Source organism: Arachis ipaensis, chromosome B1, assembly GCF_059453495.1.
Source record: "Arachis ipaensis isolate K30076 ecotype BB chromosome B1, ASM5945349v1, whole genome shotgun sequence".
Lineage (NCBI taxonomy): Eukaryota > Viridiplantae > Streptophyta > Magnoliopsida > Fabales > Fabaceae > Arachis > Arachis ipaensis.
In genome coordinates this window covers 66,857,471-66,878,085 of record NC_142436.1, presented here as the reverse complement: position 1 = coordinate 66,878,085, position 20,615 = coordinate 66,857,471, and the positions used below count along the sequence as shown (strand labels likewise).

The following is a 20,615-nucleotide window of genomic DNA, read 5'->3' as shown; positions in this document are numbered from 1 at the left end:
TTTTTTAAAATTTTCTCATCTGTTTTCGAAAAAAAAAATATTTTCAAAATTTTTTTTATTCAAAATTTTTAAGAATGAATTCTAGTGTTTCATGAAGCATGTGAAGCCTGGCTGGCTGTAAAGCCATGTCTAAATTTATTTGGACTGAGGCTTGCAATTTGTTATCAAGAGCAATATACTCTGGTGTTAAATGCTGAAACTTGGCTGGCCATTGGCCATGTCTAGTGTTTTGGACCGGAGCTTTCATTGAAAGCTTGGCTGGCTAGTGAGCCATGTCTAATTCCTGGACTGAAGCTTTAGACTAAGAATGCAAGATTCCTGGAATTCATATTAAAAATTTTGGAATCCTTATTTTCCTTTTTCTATTAATTTTCGAAAAATCCAAAAAATTAGAAAATCAAAAAAATCAAAAATATTTTTTTGTTTCTTGTTTGAGTCTTGAGTCATGTTATAAGTTTGGTGTCAATTGCATATGCATCTTGCATTTTTTCGAAAATATCATGCATTCATAGTGTTCTTCATGATCTTCAAGTTGTTCTTGGTAAGTCTTCTTGTTTGATCTTGATGATTTTTTTGTTTTGTGTCTTTTATTGTTTTTCATATGCATTCTTGAATTCTTAGTGTCTAAGCATTAAAGAATTCTAAGTTTGGTGTCTTGCATGTTTTCCTTGCATTAAAAGTTTTTCAAAATTATGTTCTTGATGTTCATCATGATCTTCATAGTGTTCTTGGTGTTCATCTTGACATTCATATCATTCATGCATGCATTCATTGTTTTGATTCAAAATTTTCATGCATTGAGTCTTTTTGTTATTTTTCTCTCTCATCATAAAAATTCAAAAAATCAAAAAAATATCTTTCCCATTTTCTCTCATCAAATTCGAAAATTTGGATTGACTTTTTCAAAAATTTTTAAAATCAAATTGTTTCTCATGAGTCAAATCAAATTTTCAATTTGAAAATCTTATCTTTTTCAAAATCTTTTTCAAAAATCAAATCTTTTTCAAAATTCTTAGTTATTTTCGAAAATTCCAAAAATATTTTTTCTTTTTCTTATTTTCATATCAAATTTTCGAAAATAACATAATCAATTAATGTTTTGATTAAAAAATTTGAAGTTTGTTACTTGCTTGTTAAGAAAGATTCAAACTTTAAGTTCTAGAATCATATCTTGTGATTTCTTATGAATCAAGTCATTAATTGAGATTTTAAAAATCAAATCTTTTTCAAAACTAATTTCTAAAATATCTTCTTATCTTACCTTTTTCAAAAAGTTGGTTTCAAAATATCTTTTCTAACCACCTAACTTCTTATCTTTTCAAAATTTGTTCCAACTAACTAACTAACTTTTTGTTTGTTTCTTAACTTTTTCAAAACTACCAAACTAACTCTCTCTCTCTCATTTTCAAAAATATCTCCCCCCTTTTTCAAATTTCTTTTTAATTTATTAATTATTTTAATTTTTAAATCTTAATTTTCGAAAATTACTAACATTTTTCAAAAACCATTTTCGAAAATCACTAACTCTTTTTCAAAAATATTTTCGAAAATTCTCCCTCTCCCATCTCATTCTATTTATTCATTCATATCCTAACATCTCGTCTCATATATCTAGCCTCCTCACAGTTGTGTTTCTTCTTTGTCTCCCCCTCTTCTTCTACTCACACAGGAATCCCTATACTGTAGTATAAAGGATCTCTATTATTATTATTATTTTTCTGTGCCTTCTTCTTTGTCATATGAGCAGGAGCAAGGATAAGAACATTCTTGTGGAAGCAGATCCAGAACCTGAAAGGACTCTGAAGAAAAAATTAAGAGAAGCTAAAATACAACAATCCAGAGATAACCTTTCAGAAATTTTCGAACAGGAGAAGGAGATGGCAGCCGAAAATAATAATAATGTAAGGAAGATGCTTGGTGACTTTACTGCACCTAATTCCAATCTACATGGAAGAAGCATCTCCATTCCTGCCATTGGAGCAAACAACTTTGAGCTGAAACCTCAATTAGTTTCTCTGATGCAGCAGAACTGCAAGTTTCATGGACTTCCATCTGAAGATCCTTTACAGTTCTTAACTGAATTCTTGCAGATATATGATACTATTAAGACTAATGGAGTAGATCCTGAAGTCTACAGGCTCATGCTTTTCCCTTTTGCTGTAAGAGACAGAGCTAGATTATGGTTGGATTCTTAACCCAAAGACAGCCTGAACTCTTGGGATAAGCTGGTCACAGCTTTCTTAGCCAAGTACTTTCCTCCTCAAAAGCTGAGCAAGCTTAGAGCTGATGTTCAAACCTTCAGACAAAAAGAAGGTGAATCCCTCTATGAAGCTTGGGAAAGATACAAACAGTTGACCAAAAAGTGTCCTTCTGACATGCTTTCAGAATGGACCATACTGGATATATTCTATGATGGTTTATCTGAGCTATCAAAGATGTCACTGGACACTTCTGCAGGTGGATCCATTCACCTAAAGAAAATGCCTGCAGAAGCTCAAGAACTCATTGACATGGTTGCTAATAACCAGTTCATGTACACTTCTGAAAGGAATCCTGTGAGTAATGGGACGCCTATGAAGAAGGGAGTTCTTGAAGTTGATACTCTGAATGCCATATTGGCTCAGAATAAAATATTGACTCAGCAAGTCAATATGATCTCTCAGAGTCTGCATGGAATGCAAGCTGCATCCAACAGTACTCAAGAGGCTTCTTATGAAGAAGAAGCTTATGATCCTGAGAACCCTGCAATAGCAGAGGTGAATTACTTAGGTGAACCTTATGGAAACACCTATAACTCATCATGGAGAAATCATCCAAATTTCTCATGGAAGGATCAAAAGCCTCAACAAGGCTTTAATAATGGTGGAAGAAACAGGTTTAGCAATAATAAACCTTTTCCATCATCCCTCAGCAACAGACAGAGAACTCTGAACAAAATACTTCTAATTTGGCAAACTTAGTCTCTGATCTGTCTAAGGCTACTGTAAGTTTCATGAATAAAAAAAGATCTTCCATTAGAAATTTGGAAGCACAAGTGGGCCAGCTGAGTAAAAGGATCACTAAAATCCCTCCCAGTACTCTCCCAAGCAATACAGAAGAGAACCCAAAAGGAGAGTGCAAGGCCATTGACATAAGCACCATGGCCGAACCTACAAGGGGAGTGGAGGACGTGAATCCCAAGGAGGAAGACCTCCTGGGACGTCCAGTGATCAATAAGGAGCTTCCCTCTGAGGAACCAAAGGACTCTGAGGCTCATCTAGAGACCATAGAGATTCCATTGAACCTCCTTATGCCCTTCATGAGCTCTGATGAGTATTCCTCTTCTGAAGAGAATGAGGATGTTACTGAAGAGCAAACTGCCAAGTTTCTTGGTGCAATCATGAAGCTGAATGCCAAATAATTTGGCATTGATACTTGGGAAGTTCAACCTCCCTTGTTCATCAATGAACTAAGTGATCTGGATCAACTGACATTGCCTCAGAAGAGACAGGATCCTGGAAAGTTCATAATACCCTGTACCATAGGCACCATGATCTTTAAGGCTCTATGTGACCTTGGTTCAGGAATAATCCTCATGCCCCTCTCTGTAATAGAGAAATTGAGAATCTATGGGGTGCAAGCTGCTAAAATCTCATTAGAGATGACAGACAGTTCAAGAAAACAGGGTTTTGGACAAGTAGAGGACGTGTTAGTAAAGGTTGAAGGCCTTTACATCCCTGCTGATTTCATAGTCCTGGATACTGGAAAGGAAGAGGATGAATCCATCATCCTAGGAAGACCTTTCCTGGACACAGCAAGAGCTGTGATTGATGTTGACAAAGGTGAAATAGTCCTTCAATGGAATAAGGACTCCCTTGTGTTTAAAACTCAAGGATCTCCCTCTGCAACCAAGGAGAGGAAGCAGAGAAAGCTTCTCTCAAAGTAGAGTCAAATAAAGCCCCCACAGTCAAACTCTAAGTTTGGTGTTGGGAGGCCACAACCAAACTCTAAGTTTGGTGTTGAACTCCCATATCCAAACTCTAAGTTTGGTGTTGGAGAGTCTCAACAATGCTCTGAACATCTGTGAGGCTCCATGAGAGCCCACTGTCAAGCTATTTGACATTAAAGAAGCGCTTGTTGGGAGGCAACCCAATGTTTATTTATCTAACTCTATTATTCTTGTTTTTCATGTTTTCTTGGGTTTATGATCATGTGGAGTCACAAAATAAATATAAAAATTGAAAACGGAATCAAAAATAGCAGAAGAAAAATCACACCCTGGAGGAGCATCTGTCTGGCGTTCAGCGCCAGAACAGAGCATGGTTCTGACGCTGAACGCCCAAAATGGGCAGCTTCTGGGCACTGAACGCCAGAACAGGCATGGTTCTGGCGTTCAACGCCAGAAATGGCACACAAATGGGCGTTGAACGCCCAAAATGGCCACCAACCTGGCGCTGAACGCCCAGAGTTGGGTGCAAAGGCATTTTTACATGCCTAATGGGTGCAGGGATGTAAATCCTTGAACACCTCAGGATCTGTGGACCCCACAGGATCCACTCAGGATCTTTGGACCCCACAGGATCCACTCAGGATCTGTGGACCCCACAGGATCCCCACCTACCTCCACTCACTTCTTCTTACCACTCTCTTTCATACAACCCCATAAACACTCTTCCCCAAAATCCCTTTACCAATCACCTCAAACTCTCTTCCCCATCACCTCTTCACCACTCACATCCATCCACTCTTCCCCATAAACCTACCTCATAAACTCCACCTACCTTCAAAATTCAAAACCAATGTCCCACCCAAACCCACCCATATGGCCGAACCTTAACCCCCCCTCCCTTCCCTATATAAAGCCCTCCATTCTTCATCAAATTCACACAACACACCCCTCTACACCCTTCTTGGCCGAAACACTTCCCACTCTCCCTCTCCTCCATTTCTTCTTCTTCTTCATCTATTCTTTCTTTTATTGCTCGAGGGCGAGCAAAACTCTAAGTTTGGTGTGGTAAAAGCATAAGCTTTTTGTTTTTCCATTACCATTGATGGCACCTAAGACCGGAGAATCCTCTAGAAACGGGAAAGGGAAGACAAAAGCTTCCACATCCGAGTCATGGGAGATGGAAAGGTTCATCTCCAAAGCCCATCAAGACCACTTCTATGATGTTGTGGCCAAGAAGAAGGTGATCCCTGAGGTCCCTTTCAAACTCAAAAGAAATGAGTATCCGGAGATCCGACATGAAATTCAAAGAAGAGGTTGGGAAGTTCTAACAAATCCCATCCAACAAGTCAGCATCCTAATGGTTCAAGAGTTCTATGCTAATGCATGGATCACCAAGAACCATGATCAAAGTAAGAAACCGGATCCAAAGAACTATGTTACAATGGTTCGGGGGAAATACTTAGATTTTAGTCCGGAGAATGTGAGGTTGGCGTTCAACTTGCCAAACATGGAAGAGAACGCACGCCCCTACACTAGAAAGGTCAACTTTAATCAAAGGTTGGACCAAGTCCTTATGGACATATGCGTGGAAGGAGCTCAATGGAAGATCGACTCCAAAGGCAAGCCGGTTCAACTAAGAAGATTGGACCTCAAGCCTATAGCTAGAGGATGGTTGGAGTTTATTCAATGCTCAATCATTCCCACTAGCAACCGGTCTGAAGTTACTATAGACCGGGCCATCATGATCCATAGCATCATGATTGGAGAAGAGGTAGAAGTTCATGAGATTATACCTCAAGAACTCTACAAGGTGGCTGACAAGTCCTCCACTATGGCAAGGTTAGCCTTTCCTCACCTCATCTGCCACCTATGCAATTCGGCTGGGATTGACATAGAGGGAGATATCCTCATTAAAGAGGACAAGCCCATCACTAAGAAGAAGATGGAGCAAGCAAGAGAGCCCAGTCATGGAGCTCAAGAGGCGCAAGAAACTCATTTTCATGAGATCCCGGAGATGCCTCAAATGCACTTTCCTCCACAAAATTATTGGGAGCAAATCAACACCTCCCTAGGAGAATTGAGTTCCAATATGGGACAACTAAGGGTGGAACATCAAGAGCACTCCATCATGCTTCATGAAATAAGAGAAGATCAAAAAGCAATGAGGGAGGAGCAACAAAGACAAGGAAGAGATATAGAAGAGCTCAAGGACATCATTGGTTCCTCAAGAAGGAAACGCCACCATCACTAAGGTGGATTCATTCCTTGTTCTTATTTCTTCTGTTTTTTGTTTTCTATGTTGTGTGCTTATCCATGTTTGTGTCTTCATTAAATGATCATTAGTAGTAGTAACTTTGTCTTAAAAATATGAATGTCCTATGAATCCATCACCTCTCTTAAATGAAAAATGTTTTAATTCAAAAGAACAAGAAGTACATGAGTTTCGAATTTATCCTTGAACTTAGTTTAATTATATTGATGTGGTGACAATGCTTCTTGTTTTCTGAATGTATGCTTAAACAGTGCATATGTCTTGTGAAGTTGTTGTTTAAGAATGTTAAATATGTTGGCTCTTGAAAGAATGATGACTAGGAGACATGTTATTTGATAATCTGAAAAATCATAAAAATGATTCTTGAAGCAAGAAAAAGCAGCAAAAAACAAATCTTGCAAAAAAAAAAAAAAATATATATATATATAGGCGAAAAAAATAGAAAGAAAAAGAAAAAGCAAGCAGAAAAAGCCAAAAGCTCTTAAAACCAAGAGGCAAGAGCAAAAAGCCAATAACCTTTAAAACCAAAAGGCAAGGGCAAATAAAAAGGATCCCAAGGCTTTGAGCATCAGTGGATAGGAGGGCCTAAAGGAATAAAATCCTGGTCTAAGCGGCTAAACCAAGCTGTCCCTAACCGTGTGCTTGTGGCGTGTAGGTGTCAAGTGAAAACTTGAGACTGAGCAGTTAAAGTCAAAATCCAAAGCAAAAAAGAGTGTGCTTAAGAACCCTGGACACCTCTAATTGGGGACTTTAGCAAAGCTGAGTCACAATCTGAAAAGGTTCACCCAATTATGTGTCTGTGGCATTTATGTATCCGGTGGTAATATTGGAAAACAAAGTGCTTAGGGCCACGGCCAAGACTCATAAAGAAGCTGTGTTCAAGAATCATCATACTGAACTAGGAGAATCAATAACACTATCTGAACTCTGAGTTCCTAAAGATGCCAATCATTCTGAACCTCAATGGATAAAGTGAGATGCCAAAACTATTCAAGAGGCAAAAAGCTATAAGTCCCGCTCATTTGATTGGAGCTATGTTTCATTGATTGTTTGGAATTTATAGTATATTCTCTTCTTTTTATCCTATTTGGTTTTCAGTTGCTTGGGGACAAGCAACAATTTAAGTTTGGTGCTGTGATGAGCGGATAATTTATACGCTTTTTTACATTATTTTTAGTATGTTTTCAGTAGGATCTAGTTACTTTTAGGGATGTTTTCATTAGTTTTTATGTTAAATTCACATTTCTGGACTTTACTATGAGATTGTGTGTTTTTATGTGATTTCAGGTATTTTCTGACTGAAATTGAGGGACTTGAGCAGAAATCAGATTCAGAGGTTGAAAAAGGACTGCTTATGCTGTTGGATTCTGACCTCCCTGCACTCAAAATGGATTTTTTGGAGCTACAGAACTCGAAATGGTGCGCTTCCAATTGCGTTGGAAAGTAGACATCCAGGGCTTTCCAGCAATATATAATAGTCCATACTTTGGCCAAGAATAGACGACGTAAACTGGCGTTCAACGCCAGATTTCTACCCAAATCTGGCGTCCAGCGCCAGAAAAGGAGCCAAAACCAGAGTTGAACGCCCAAACTGGCACAAAAACTGGCGTTCAACTCCAAGAAGGACCTCTACACGTGCAACACTTAAGCTCAGCCCAAACACACACCAAGTGGGCTCCGGAAGTGGATTTATGCATCAATTACTTACTCATGTAAACCCTAGTAGTTAGTTTATTATAAATAGGACCGTTTACTAGTCTTTTTGACCATCCTGGATCCTGGATTGTATTTTGATCCTGTGATCACGTTTTAGGGGGCTGGCCATCTCGGCCATGCCTGGACCTTCACTTATGTATTTTCATACGGTAGAGTTTCTACACTCCATAGATTAAGGTGTGGAGCTCTGCTGTTCCTCAAAGATTAATGCAAAGTACTACTATTTTCTATTCAATTCATCTTATTTTGCTTCTAAGATATCCATTCACACCCAAGAACGTGATGAAGGTGATGATTATGTGTGACGCTCATCACCATTCTCCCCTATGAACACGTGCCTGACAAATACTTCCGTTCTACATGAAATAAGCTAGAATGAATATCTCCTAGATCTCCTAACCAGAATCTTCGTGGCGTAAGCTAGAATGATGGCGGCATTCAAGAGAATCTGGAAAGTCTAAACCTTGTCTGTGGTATTCCGAGTAGGATTCAATGATTGAATGACTGTGACGAGCTTCAAACTCGCGATTGCTGGGCGTTAGTGACAGACGCAAAAGGAGGATAAATCCTATTCCAGCATGATCGAGAACCGACAGATGATTAGCCGTGCTGTGACAGAGCATGTGAGCATATATTTCACTGAGAGGAGGGGATGTAGCCACTGACAACGGTGATGCCCTTGCATAATGCCAGCCATGGAAAGGAGTAAGACTGATTGGATGAAGATAGCAGGAAAGTAGAGATTTAGAGGAACGAAAAGCATCTCCATTCGCTTATCTGAAATTCCTACCAATGATTTACATAAGTACCTCTATCCCTATTCTATTATTTATTATTCGAAAACATCATTATCAATTTATATCTGCCTGACTGAGATTTGCAAGGTGACCGTAGCTTGCTTCATACCAACAATCTCCGTGGGATTCGACCCTTACTCACGTAAGGTATTACTTGGACGACCCAGTGCACTTGCTGGTTAGTTGTATCGAAGTTGTGAACCATGGTATTGGTTCGAGTATAGAGATGCTGTTGTAATTCATTGGTGAGAATTTCAGATAAGAGTATAGAGATGCTTTCGTTCCTCTGAACCTCTGCTTTCCTGCTGTCTTCATCCAACCATTCCTACTCCTTTCCATGGCAAGCTTTATGTAGGGCATCACCGTTGTCAATGGCTATATCCCATCCTCTCTGTGAAAATGGTCAAATGCGCTGTTACTGCATGGCTAATCATCTGTCGGTTTTCGATCATACTGGAATAGGATTTACTATCCTTTTGAGTCTGTCACTACGCCCAGCACTCCCGAGTTTGAAGCTCGTCACAGCCATCCCTTCCCAGATCCTACTCAGAATACCACAGACAAGGTTTAGACTTTTCGGATCTCAAGGATGGCCATCCATGGGTTCTAACTTATACCATGAAGATTCTAATATCTCGGACTCGGTCCTCTGTATTAGATATCTAAGAGATATTCATTCTAGCTTGTTTGCATGTAGAACGGAAGTGTTTGTCAGGCACGCGTTCATAAGTGAGAATGATGATGAGCGTCACATAATCATCACATTCATCATGTTCTTGGGTGCGAATGGATATCTTAGAATATGAATAAGCTTGAATTGAATAGAAAAATAGTAGTACTTTGTATTAATTCGTGAGGAACAGCAGAGCTCCACACCTTAATCTATGGTGTGTAGAAACTCTACCGTTTGAAAATACATAAGTGATAATGGTCCAGGCATGGCCGAATGGCCAGCCCCCATGAAAGTCTAAGATAGCATAAAACTAATCAAAGATCCTTTACAAAGATAGTAAAAAGTCCTATTTATACTAAACTAGTTACTAGGATTTACAGAAATGAGTAAATGATGCAGAAATCAACTTCCGGGGCCCACTTGGTGTGTGCTTGGGCTGAGCATTGAGCTTTACACATGTAGAGGTCTTTCTTGGAGTTGAACGCCAGTTTGTAACCTGTTTCTGGCGTTTAACTCCACTTTGCAACCTGTTTCTGGCGTTTGACTCCAGAATGCAGCATAGAACTGGAGTTCAATACCAGTTTACGTCAACTGTCCTTAATCAAAGTATGGAGTATTAAATATTTCTGGAAAGCCCTAGATGTCTATTTTCCAACGCAATTGAGAGCTCACCATTTGGAGTTCTGTAGCTCCAGAAAATCCACTTTGAGTGCAGGGAGGTCAGAATCCAATAGCATCTGTAGTCCTTCTTCAACCTCTGAATCTGATTTTTGCTCAAGTCCCTCAATTTCAGCCAGAAAATACCTGAAATCATAGAAAAACACACAAGCTCATAGTAAAGTCCAGAAATGTGAATTTTAATTAAAAACTAATAAAAATATACTAAAAACTAACTAAATCATACTGAAAACTATGTAAAAACAATGCCAAAAGCGTATAAATTATCCGCTCATCACAACACCAAACTTAAATTGTTGCTTGTCCCCAAGCAACTGAAAATCAAATAGGATAAAAAGAAGAGAATATACTATGAATTCCAAAATATCAATGAAACTTAGCTCCAATCAAATGAGCGGGACTTGTAGCTTTTTGCCTCTTGAATAGTTTTGGCATCTTGCTTTATCCATTGAGGTTCAGAATGATTGGCATCTATAGGAACTTAGAATTTAGATAGTGTTATTGATTCTCCTAGTTCAGTATGTTGATTCTTGAACACAGCTACTTTATGAGTCTTGTCCGTGGCCCTAAGCACTTTGTTTTCCAGTATTACCACCGGATACATAAATGCCACAGACATATAACTGGGTGAACCTTTTCAGATTGTGACTCAGCTTTGCTAAAGTCCCCAATTAAAGGTGTCCAGGGTTCTTAAACACACTCTGTTTTTGCTTTGGACCTCGACTTTAACCGCTCAGTCTCAAGTTTTCACTTGACACCTTCACGCCACAAGCATATGGTTAGGGACAGCTTGGTTTAGCCGCTTAGGTCAGGATTTTATTCCTTTAGGCTCTCCTATCCACTGATGCTCAACGCCTTGGATCCTTTTTATTTACCCTTGCCTTTTGGTTTTAAGGGCTATTGGCTTTTTGCTCTTGCCTTTTGGTTTAAAGAGCTTTTGGCTTTTTCTGCTTGCTTTTTTCTCTTTCTTTTTTTTTTGCCATTTTTTTTTCTACAAGCTTTTGTATTCACTGCTTTTTCTTGCTTCAAGAATCATTTTTATGATTTTTCAGATTATCAAATAACATTTCTCCTTTTCATTATTCTTTCAAGAGCCAACATATTTAACATTCATAAACCACAATATCAAAAGACATATGCACTGTTCAAGCATTCATTCAGAAAACAAAAAGTATTGTCACCACATCAAAATAATTAAACTAGTTTCAAGGATAAATTTGAAACCTTGTACTTCTTGTTCTTTTGTTTTTAAAATAGTTTTCATTTAAGAGAGGTGATGGATTCATATTCATAACTTTAAGGCATAGACACTTAGACACTAGTGATCATATAGTAAAGACACAAACATAAATAAAATATAAAGCTCAAAAATTGAAAAACAGTAAAATAAATAGACAAGGAGATTAAGGAATGAGTCCACCTTAGTGAGGATGGCGTCTTCCTCTTCTTGAAGAACCAATGGTGCTTTTGAGCTCCTCTATGTCTCTTCCTTGCCTTTGTTGCTCCTCCCTCATAGCTCTTTGATCTTCTCTAATCTCATGGAGGATGATGGAGTGCTCTTGGTGCTCCACCCTTAGTTGTCCCATGTTGGAACTTAATTCTCCTAGGGAGGTGTTGATTTGCTCCCAATAGTTTTGTGGAGGAATGTGCATCCCCTGAGGCATCTCAGGGATTTCATGGTGGGGAATTTCCTCATGCTCTTGCTGAAGTCCATGATCTCTTGTTTGCTCCATCCTTTTCTTAGTGATGGGCTTGTCCTCTTCAATGAGGATGTCTCCCTCTATGTCAATTCCAGCCGAATTGCAGAGGTGGCATATGAGGTGAGGAAAGGCTAACCTTGCCCAAGTGGAGGACTTGTCAGCCACCTTGTAAAGTTCTTGAGGTATAATCTCATGAACTTTCACCTCTTCTCCAATCATGATACTATGGATCATGATGGCCCGGTCTATAGTAACTTCAGACCGGTTACTAGTATGTATAATTGAGCGTTGAATGAACTCTAGCCATCCCCTAGCCACTGGTTTGAGGTCATGCCTTCTTAGTTGAACCGGCTTGCCTCTTGAGTCAATTTTCCATTGAGCTCCTTCCTCACATATGTCTATGAGGACTTGGTCCAACCTTTGATCAAAGTTGACCCTTCTTGTGTAGGGACGTGTGTTTTCTTCCATCATTGGCAAGTTGAACGCCAGCCTTACATTTTCCGGACTGAAATCTAAGTATTTTCCCCGAACCATAGTAAGCCAATGCTTTGGATTTGGGTTCATACTTTGATCACGGTTCCTTGTGATCCATGCGTTTGCATAGAACTCTTGAACCATTAGGATCCCGACTTGTTGAATGGGGTTGGTGAGAACTTCCCAACCTCTTCTTTGAATCTCAAGTCGGATCTCCGGATACTCATTCCTTTTGAGCTTGAAAGGAACCTCAGGAATCACTTTCTTCTTGGCCACAACTTCATAGAAGTGGTCTTGATGGACCTTTGAGATGAATCTCTCCATCTCCCATGACTCAGAGGTGGAAGCAATTGCCTTCCCTTTCCTCTTTCTAGAGGTTTTTCTGGCCTTAGGTGCTATAAATGGTTATGGAAAAACAAAAAGCAATGCTTTTACCACACCAAACTTAAAATGTTTGCTTGTCCCCGAGCAAAAGAAGAAAGAAAGAAGTAAAAGAAGAAGAGAAATGGAGGAGAGGGAGAGAGAGTAGGTTTCGGCCAAGTGGAAGAAGAGAGGGTTGTGTTGTGTGAAATAGAAGAAGGAATGAGGGGTTTATATAGAAGTGGGGAGGGGTTTAGGGTTCGGCCATTTAGGGTTGGGTTTGGGAGGGAAAATATTTTGAATTTGAAGGTAGGTGGGGTTTATGGGGAAGAGAAGATGGATGTGAATGGTGAGGGAGTGATGGGAAAGAGTGATTGAAGTGATTGGTGAAGGGCATTTGGGGAAGAGAGTTATGAAAAGGTGTGAAGAGGAGAGAATAGGGTTAGGTGGGGATCCTGTGGGGTCCACAGATCCTGAGGTGTCAAGGATTTTTTATCCCTGTACCCTTTAGACGTGTAAAATGCCCTATACATGCAATCTTGGCGTTTAACGCCAGACCGCTGCCTGTTTCTGGCGTTAAACGCCACTTCCATGCTCTGTTCTGGCGTTTAACGCCAAGTAGATGCTTGTTTCTGGCGTTTAAACACCAGACTGTTCTCCTCCAGGGGTGTGCTATTTTTCATTCTATTTTTCACTCTGTTTTTGATTTTTTTAGTAGTTTTTGTGACTTCACATGATCATCAACCTAAAGAAAACATAGAACAACAATGGAAAATAAATAAATATAATTAGATAACATTGGGTTGCCTCCCAACAAGCGCTTCTTTAATGTCAATAGCTTGACAGTGAGCTCTCCTGGAGCCTCACAGATGTTCAGAGCAAGTTTGGAACCTCCCAACACCAAACTTAGAGTTTGAATGTGGGGGTTCAACACCAAACTTAGAGTTTGGTTGTGGCCTCCCAACACCAAACTTAGAGTTTGACTGTGGGGGCTTTGGTTGACTCTGCAGTGAGAGAAGCTTTTCATGCTTCCTCTCCATGGTTACAGAAGGAGATCCTTGAGTTTTAAACACAAGGTTATCCTCATTCAGTTAAAGAATCAATTCTCCTCTGTCCACATCAATCACAGCCCTTGCTGTGGCAAGGAAAGGTCTTCTAAGGATGATGGATTCATCCTCATCCTTCCCAGTATCCAAGATTATGAAATCAGCAGGGATGTAAAGGCCTTTAACCTTTACTAGCACGTCCTCTACTTGTCCATAAGCCTGTTTTCTTGAGTTGTCTGCCATCTCTAATGAGATTCTGGCAGCTTGCACCTCAAAGATTCCCAGTTTCTCCATTACAGAGAGTGGCATGAGGTTTATCCCTGATCCAAGGTCACATAGAGCCTTCTCAAAGGTCATGGTGCCTATGATACAAGGTATTAAGAACTTTCCAGGATCCTATTTCTTCTGAGGCAATCTTAGTTGATCCAGATCACTTAGTTAATTGATGAGCAAGGGAGGTTCATCTTCCCAAGTCTCATTACCAAATAATTTGGCATTCAGCTTCATGGTTGCACCAAGGTACTTGGCAACTTGCTCTTCAGTGACATCTTCATTCTCTTCAGAAGAAGAATACTCATCAGAGCTCATGAATGGCATAAGGAATCTCTATGGTCTCTAGATGAGTCTCAGATTCCTTTGGTTCTATAGAGGTAAACTTCTTGTTGATCACTGGACGTCCCAGGAGGTCTTCCTCACTGGGATTCACATCCTCTCCCTCCCTTGTAGGTTCGGCCATGATGGTTAAATCAATGGCCTTGCACTCTCTTTTTGGATTCTCTTCTGTATTGCTTGGGACAGTACTAGGAGGAGTTTCAGTGACTCTTTTACTCAACTGGCTCACTTGTGCCTCCAAATTTCTAATGGAGGACCTTGTTTCATTCATGAAACTTAAAGTGGCCTTAGATAGATCAGAGACTATATTTGCTAAGCTAGATGGATTCTGCTCAGAATTCTCTGTCTGTTGCTGAGTGGATGATGGAAAAGGCTTGCTATTGCTAAACCTGTTTCTTCCACCATTATTAAAGCCTTGTTGAGGCTTTTGTTGATCCTTCCATGAGAAATTTGGATGATTTCTCCATGAGGGATTATAGGTGTTTCCATAAGGTTCATGTTGAGCGGATAATTTATACGCTTTTTGACATTGTTTTTAGTATGTTTTCAGTAGGATCTAGTTACTTTTAGGGATGTTTTCATTAGTTTTTATGTTAAATTCACATTTCTGGACTTTACTATGAGATTGTGTGTTTTTCTGTGATTTCAGGTATTTTCTGACTGAAATTGAGGGACTTGAGGAGAAATTAGATTCAGAGGTTGAAAAAGGACTGCTGATGCTGTTGGATTCTGACCTCCCTGCACTCAAAATGGATTTTCTGGAGCTACAGAACTCGAAATGGCGCGCTTCCAATTGCGTTGGAAAGTAGACATCCAGGGCTTTCCAGCAATATATAATAGTTCATACTTTGGCCAAGAATAGATGACGTAAACTGGCGTTCAACGCCAGCTTTCTACCCAAATCTGGCGTCCAGCGCCAGAAAAGGAGCCAAAACCAGAGTTGAACGCCCAAACTGGCACAAAAACTGGCGTTCAACTCCAAGAAGGACCTCTACACGTACAACACTTAAGCTCAGCCCAAACACACACCAAGTGGGCCCCGGAAGTGGATTTATGCATCAATTACTTACTCATGTAAACCCTAGTAGCTAGTTTATTATAAATAGGACCTTTTACTAGTCTTTTTGACCATCCTGGATCCTGGATTGTATTTTGATCCTGTGATCACGTTTTAGGGGGCTGGCCATCTCGGCCATGCCTGGACCTTCACTTATGTATTTTCATACGGTAGAGTTTCTACACTCCATAGATTAAGGTGTGGAGCTCTGCTGTTCCTCAAAGATTAATGCAAAGTACTACTATTTTCTATTCAATTCATCTTATTTCGCTTCTAAGATATCCATTCGCACCCAAGAACGTGATGAAGGTGATGATTATGTGTGACGCTCATCACCATTCTCCCCTATGAACACGTGCCTGACAAACACTTCCGTTCTACATGAAATGAGCTAGAATGAATATCTCCTAGATCTCCTAACCAGAGTCTTCGTGGCGTAAGCTAGAATGATGGCGGCATTCAAGAGAATCTGGAAAGTCTAAACCTTGTCTGTGGTATTCCGAGTAGGATTCAATGATTGAATGACTGTGACGAGCTTCAAACTCGCGATTGCTGGGCGTTAGTGACAGACGCAAAAGGAGGGTAAATCCTATTCCAGCATGATCGAGAACCGAGAGATGATTAGCCGTGCTGTGATAGAGCATCTGAGCATATTTTTCACTGAGAGGAGGGGATGTAGCCACTGACAACGGTGATGCCCTTGCATAAAGCCAGCCATGGAAAGGAGTAAGACTGATTGGATGAAGATAGCAGGAAAGCAGAGATTCAGAGGAACGAAAAGCATCTCCATTCGCTTATCTGAAATTCCTTCCAATGATTTACATAAGTACCTCTATCCCTATTCTATTATTTATTATTCGAAAACATCATTATCAATTTATATCTGCCTGACTGAGATTTGCAAGGTGACCATAGCTTGCTTCATACCAATAATCTCCGTGGGATTCGACCCTTACTCACGTAAGGTATTACTTGGACGACCCAGTGCACTTACTGGTTAGTTGTATCGAAGTTGTGAACCATGGTATTGGCACCATGTTCTTGGCGCCATTGCCAGGGAAAGAAAGAGCCATGAATTTTACATAATTAAAGTGTAATCACGACTACGCGTACCAAGTTGCTCACGTTGCCAGGGATTGTTCGAGTCTGGACATCACAATTTCGTGCACCAAGTTTTTGGCGCCGTTGCCGGGGATTGTTTGAGTTTGGACAACTGACGGTTCATCTTGTTGCTCAGATTAGGTAATTTTCTTTTTATTTTATTTTCAAAAAAATTTTTCAAAAATATTTTTTAAAATTTTCTCATCTGTTTTCGAAAAAAAAAATATTTTCAAAATTTTTTTTATTCAAAATTTTTAAGAATGAATTCTAGTGTTTCATGAAGCATGTGAAGCCTGGCTGGCTGTAAAGCCATGTCTAAATTTATTTGGACTGAGGCTTGCAATTTGTTATCAAGAGCAATATACTCTGGTGTTAAATGCTGAAACTTGGCTGGCCATTGGCCATGTCTAGTGTTTTGGACCGGAGCTTTCATTGAAAGCTTGGCTGGCTAGTGAGCCATGTCTAATTCCTGGACTGAAGCTTTAGACTAAGAATGCAAGATTCCTGGAATTCATATTAAAAATTTTGGAATCCTTATTTTCCTTTTTCTATTAATTTTCGAAAAATCCAAAAAATTAGAAAATCAAAAAAATCAAAAATATTTTTTTGTTTCTTGTTTGTGTCTTGAGTCATGTTATAAGTTTGGTGTCAATTGCATATGCATCTTGCATTTTTTCGAAAATATCATGCATTCATAGTGTTCTTCATGATCTTCAAGTTGTTCTTGGTAAGTCTTCTTGTTTGATCTTGATGATTTTTTTGTTTTGTGTCTTTTATTGTTTTTCATATGCATTCTTGAATTCTTAGTGTCTAAGCATTAAAGAATTCTAAGTTTGGTGTCTTGCATGTTTTCCTTGCATTAAAAGTTTTTCAAAATTATGTTCTTGATGTTCATCATGATCTTCATAGTGTTCTTGGTGTTCATCTTGACATTCATATCATTCATGCATGCATTCATTGTTTTGATTCAAAATTTTCATGCATTGAGTCTTTTTGTTATTTTTCTCTCTCATCATAAAAATTCAAAAAATCAAAAAAATATCTTTCCCATTTTCTCTCATAAAATTCGAAAATTTGGATTGACTTTTTCAAAAATTTTTAAAATCAAATTGTTTCTCATGAGTCAAATCAAATTTTCAATTTGAAAATCTTATCTTTTTCAAAATCTTTTTCAAAAATCAAATCTTTTTCAAAATTCTTAGTTATTTTCGAAAATTCCAAAAATATTTTTTCTTTTTCTTATTTTCATATCAAATTTTCGAAAATAACATAATCAATTAATGTTTTGATTAAAAAATTTGAAGTTTGTTACTTGCTTGTTAAGAAAGATTCAAACTTTAAGTTCTAGAATCATATCTTGTGATTTCTTATGAATCAAGTCATTAATTGAGATTTTAAAAATCAAATCTTTTTCAAAACTAATTTCTAAAATATCTTCTTATCTTACCTTTTTCAAAAAGTTGGTTTCAAAATATCTTTTCTAACCACCTAACTTCTTATCTTTTCAAAATTTGTTCCAACTAACTAACTAACTTTTTGTTTGTTTCTTAACTTTTTCAAAACTACCAAACTAACTCTCTCTCTCTCATTTTCAAAAATATCTCCCCCCTTTTTCAAATTTCTTTTTAATTTATTAATTATTTTAATTTTTAAATCTTAATTTTCGAAAATTACTAACATTTTTCAAAAACCATTTTCGAAAATCACTAACTCTTTTTCAAAAATATTTTCGAAAATTCTCCCTCTCCCATCTCATTCTATTTATTCATTCATATCCTAACATCTCGTCTCATATATCTAGCCTCCTCACAGTTGTGTTTCTTCTTTGTCTCCCCCTCTTCTTCTACTCACACAGGAATCCCTATACTGTAGTATAAAGGATCTCTATTATTATTATTATTATTTTTCTGTGCCTTCTTCTTTGTCATATGAGCAGGAGCAAGGATAAGAACATTCTTGTGGAAGCAGATCCAGAACCTGAAAGGACTCTGAAGAAAAAATTAAGAGAAGCTAAAATACAACAATCCAGAGATAACCTTTCAGAAATTTTCGAACAGGAGAAGGAGATGGCAGCCGAAAATAATAATAATGTAAGGAAGATGCTTGGTGACTTTACTGCACCTAATTCCAATCTACATGGAAGAAGCATCTCCATTCCTGCCATTGGAGCAAACAACTTTGAGCTGAAACCTCAATTAGTTTCTCTGATGCAGCAGAACTGCAAGTTTCATGGACTTCCATCTGAAGATCCTTTACAGTTCTTAACTGAATTCTTGCAGATATATGATACTATTAAGACTAATGGAGTAGATCCTGAAGTCTACAGGCTCATGCTTTTCCCTTTTGCTGTAAGAGACAGAGCTAGATTATGGTTGGATTCTTAACCCAAAGACAGCCTGAACTCTTGGGATAAGCTGGTCACAGCTTTCTTAGCCAAGTACTTTCCTCCTCAAAAGCTGAGCAAGCTTAGAGCTGATGTTCAAACCTTCAGACAAAAAGAAGGTGAATCCCTCTATGAAGCTTGGGAAAGATACAAACAGTTGACCAAAAAGTGTCCTTCTGACATGCTTTCAGAATGGACCATACTGGATATATTCTATGATGGTTTATCTGAGCTATCAAAGATGTCACTGGACACTTCTGCAGGTGGATCCATTCACCTAAAGAAAATGCCTGCAGAAGCTCAAGAACTCATTGACATGGTTGCTAATAACCAGTTCATGTACACTTCTGAAAGGAATCCTGTGAGTAATGGGACGCCTATGAAGAAGGGAGTTCTTGAAGTTGATACTCTGAATGCCATATTGGCTCAGAATAAAATATTGACTCAGCAAGTCAATATGATCTCTCAGAGTCTGCATGGAATGCAAGCTGCATCCAACAGTACTCAAGAGGCTTCTTATGAAGAAGAAGCTTATGATCCTGAGAACCCTGCAATAGCAGAGGTGAATTACTTAGGTGAACCTTATGGAAACACCTATAACTCATCATGGAGAAATCATCCAAATTTCTCATGGAAGGATCAAAAGCCTCAACAAGGCTTTAATAATGGTGGAAGAAACAGGTTTAGCAATAATAAACCTTTTCCATCATCCCTCAGCAACAGACAGAGAACTCTGAACAAAATACTTCTAATTTGGCAAACTTAGTCTCTGATCTGTCTAAGGCTACTGTAAGTTTCATGAATGAAAAAAGATCTTCCATTAGAAATTTGGAAGCACAAGTGGGCCAGCTGAGTAAAAGGATCACTAAAATCCCTCCCAGTACTCTCCCAAGCAATACAGAAGAGAACCCAAAAGGAGAGTGCAAGGCCATTGACATAAGCACCATGGCCGAACCTACAAGGGGAGTGGAGGACGTGAATCCCAAGGAGGAAGACCTCCTGGGACGTCCAGTGATCAATAAGGAGCTTCCCTCTGAGGAACCAAAGGACTCTGAGGCTCATCTAGAGACCATAGAGATTCCATTGAACCTCCTTATGCCCTTCATGAGCTCTGATGAGTATTCCTCTTCTGAAGAGAATGAGGATGTTACTGAAGAGCAAACTGCCAAGTTTCTTGGTGCAATCATGAAGCTGAATGCCAAATAATTTGGCATTGATACTTGGGAAGTTCAACCTCCCTTGTTCATCAATGACTAAGTGATCTGGATCAACTGACATTGCCTCAGAAGAGACAGGATCCTGGAAAGTTCATAATACCCTGTACCATAGGCACCATGATCTTTAAGGCTCTATGTGACCTTGGTTCAGGAATAAACCTCATGCCCCTCTCTGTAATAGAGAAATTGAGAATCTATGGGGTGCAAGCTGCTAAAATCTCATTAGAGATGACAGACAGTTCAAGAAAACAGGGTTTTGGACAAGTAGAGGACGTGTTAGTAAAGGTTGAAGGCCTTTACATCCCTGCTGATTTCATAGTCCTGGATACTGGAAAGGAAGAGGATGAATCCATCATCCTAGGAAGACCTTTCCTGGACACAGCAAGAGCTGTGATTGATGTTGACAAAGGTGAAATAGTCCTTCAATGGAATAAGGACTCCCTTGTGTTTAAAACTCAAGGATCTCCCTCTGCAACCAAGGAGAGGAAGCAGAGAAAGCTTCTCTCAAAGTAGAGTCAAATAAAGCCCCCACAGTCAAACTCTAAGTTTGGTGTTGGGAGGCCACAACCAAACTCTAAGTTTGGTGTTGAACTCCCATATC

The 20,615-nt window shown here is 39.0% G+C and overlaps 2 non-coding genes across 2 annotated transcripts; both read right to left on the bottom strand.

Moving 5' to 3' along the window:
• Positions 1 to 2,273: 2,273 nt before the first annotated feature.
• On the bottom strand, positions 2,274 to 2,381 carry LOC148576899 (small nucleolar RNA R71). The gene has a single exon (XR_015903616.1). It is a non-coding gene; the product is annotated as a small nucleolar RNA R71 (small nucleolar RNA).
• Positions 2,382 to 18,876: 16,495 nt separating this feature from the next.
• Positions 18,877 to 18,984, bottom strand: LOC148576898 (small nucleolar RNA R71). The gene has a single exon (XR_015903614.1). It is a non-coding gene; the product is annotated as a small nucleolar RNA R71 (small nucleolar RNA).
• Between the last annotated feature and the right edge of the window lie 1,631 nt (positions 18,985 to 20,615).